The 2,747-nt window shown below is 37.7% G+C and overlaps 1 non-coding gene across 1 annotated transcript; it reads left to right on the forward strand.

Moving 5' to 3' along the window:
* Positions 1-229: 229 nt before the first annotated feature.
* On the forward strand, positions 230-336 carry LOC141610379 (small nucleolar RNA R71). The gene has a single exon (XR_012528287.1). It is a non-coding gene; the product is annotated as a small nucleolar RNA R71 (small nucleolar RNA).
* Positions 337-2,747: the final 2,411 nt, after the last annotated feature.

The raw sequence follows: 2,747 nt of genomic DNA on the forward strand, positions 1-2,747 counted from the left end.
GGCAATTTGAGCTAGCAAAACGGAGTTGTTGGAGGATTCTTCGTTACCTTTGGATGGCACAACTCGGGAATTGACATATTGTGCATCATGGACCGCCATAGATTCGATCGTGGCATGAGCAAGGTCGGTGTCAATTTGATCAAACCGCCCATTGTTGGCGGAATCAAGAATCCTTCGGGACTCGGCACAACATCCATTGTAGAATGTTATTGCTAAAAACCAATCATCTAGCCCATGATGTGGGCATTGTCTTTGTAGCTCCTTGTACCTCTCTCAAGCCTCATATAAGCTCTTAAGAGCTTGTTGACGGAATCCGGTGATTTGGCTCCTCAAAGTTTGAGTTTTCTCCGGTGGAAAAAACTTTTGATAGAAAGCAAGAGCCAATGTCTCCCAATTTTTGATTCCCATGGCGGTGCAGTCAAGGCTATTGATCCAAAGCTTGGCCTTGTCCTTCAAAGAGAAAGGGAAAAGTATTTCCCTTATTTGGGCTTGAGTGACGCCCGTTTGACGGATCATGGAGCAATAGTCACAAAAATTTTGCAAATGCAAATTTGGATCTTCCAAAGGACTTTCCCAAAATTGCTTCCTCTCCACAAGGCTAATGAAAGCCGGTTTGATCTCGAAGTCCGGCGCGGTGATTTGAGTGGTTGTGATACCGGCCGGAAGCATGGCCGCGGTGGGCTTTGAGTGATCGGAAAGTTTCACCATCTTTTTGGTAGTAGATGGTGATGGTGGTGGAGATGATGAACTTGAAACCTCCTCCTCTTCAAGGGCTTCTAGATCGTCTAAGTAAGACTTTCTAGCATTTCAGCTTGTACGGGAGAGGAGGCCTCTTTCACTTCCTTCAAAAAACGTCGTCTTCTCCTAAAGATTTTCTCGGGATCGGAATCCGGTGAAAGCAATTCTCCACGACGAGAGGACCTGGGCATAAAACAACAATTTCTAGAGAAATGATAAGTAACGGTCTCAAGGAACAAGTGTTCCTCAAGACAAAAGAAAACAAGATAAAAATCAACAATTCAAAAAGCAATAAAACCATCTCCCCGGCAACGGCGCCAAAATTTGATAGTCTTATCGTGTACCTATGCAAAGATAATTACCCTAGACACAAATTAATGTAGCAATAGGGGTCGAACACAAGGAAACGGGAATTACTTTGTGAAATGCTATGGATAGATTCTTATCAAGGTTGATTTCGTTTTTAATTTTGTTTGTTTGTTTGTTGACTAATAAAAATTATGGTTTAAATTATATAATTAAAAGGGAGTCTAAAGGGTTCGGGTCACACATGCAAAGGTAAACATATGATCATGATAAATTCGGTACTAACAACATTGTCAATTGTTTAGGCTTAGAGATACCCACCTTACGACATTAGTATCAACCTTAGACCGGGTCCTAGAGAAACTCTCGTCCATGACTAGGTCGTCCTACTACACATGCTTAGTCTAATTCAATTTCGTGCCTCTCGACTTTAGAACGAATGAACAAACTTAATCTACGATTACGGTCGATAACGAAAGATTAAACGTGACAATGAAAACATGTGATAGAAACAATTGAACAATATTATTATCAACCTAATTAAACATGTTATATATTTGATTTTGCATGGCTCCCCTAGCCTTTAGACTAGGAAATTTAGCTACTCATGTTGGAATATAAATTGCAAACTATATTGTAAGAAATGCTAAACATGGTTTTGTGATTTATAAAAGCTAAGTTAGATAACATGTACTATAAATAATGCTAATGAAATGTAAACGAAGTATTAATAATAAATTATGCATAAACTAAATGGCAGTGTAAAATTATGAACTAGAAATGAAAATACCTTAATAGACAAGAACTTGTATGGAAGAAACAAATTAGAACCAAATGCTTGAATAACAAATACTTGAACAATAACTTGTAGAACAAAGTGTTGAAAGATTAAACTAAGAGAAAGCTTAACAATTTGTAAACTACAATGAAAATTTATTGAGAGAGATTATAATGCTTAAGGCTATGTAAGGAAATGAGACGTGAAAATTAGATGCTCTAAGCCTTGGAAAGCCCCCCCTATTTATAGGAGAGGAAGAAGAAACGTAAGAAATCAAGGAGCATGCAGCCCCGATCGGGGTCGTGGGTTTCTTGTCCGTTTTCAATAAATCCCATCTTAAATGGTAAGAGTATCCTATGTGGGTGATTAATTAGCGATTAATCACCCGGTTTAAGACCTAATCTTTTGGCATCCTAGGTAGCTTGGAATCCTATTCTTTCCTCTTTGACTTGGACTTGAACATTGGGCTTGACTTTGATTGTTGATTTCTCTTGTATTTTTATTTTGATTCAACATTTCCCTCATGCAAAGTCCATGCAACATCCAATTCTTAGTCCATTTGCTCTTCTTTCCAATTAGCTTGCAAATTCTAGCAACTTTGTAGTATTTTAGCTCCAAAAAACTTATTCCCTACAAAATATGTCAAAACATCCAAAACAACTAGAAATGCAAATATTAGCTATAAAACACTTAAGATAAGTGCTAAAGACATGTAAAATCAAGCTAATATAGGGGGTTAAAATGTATAAAATATGCACTTATCATATTCCTAAATTAAATTTTATATCTTTTGGTAAAATATATCCCATATATCATATTTTACGGAATAAGGAAGTAGAGATCTACCGCAACTCCCTAATAGAAACGCGAAAATCTTTCTTCCGCAGGAGGAAACCTCTGGGGAAATGACGCACCAGGTGCTGCG

The sequence above is a fragment of the Silene latifolia genome, chromosome 10 (genome assembly GCF_048544455.1).
Source record: "Silene latifolia isolate original U9 population chromosome 10, ASM4854445v1, whole genome shotgun sequence".
In the NCBI taxonomy this organism is placed as follows: Eukaryota; Viridiplantae; Streptophyta; class Magnoliopsida; order Caryophyllales; family Caryophyllaceae; genus Silene; species Silene latifolia.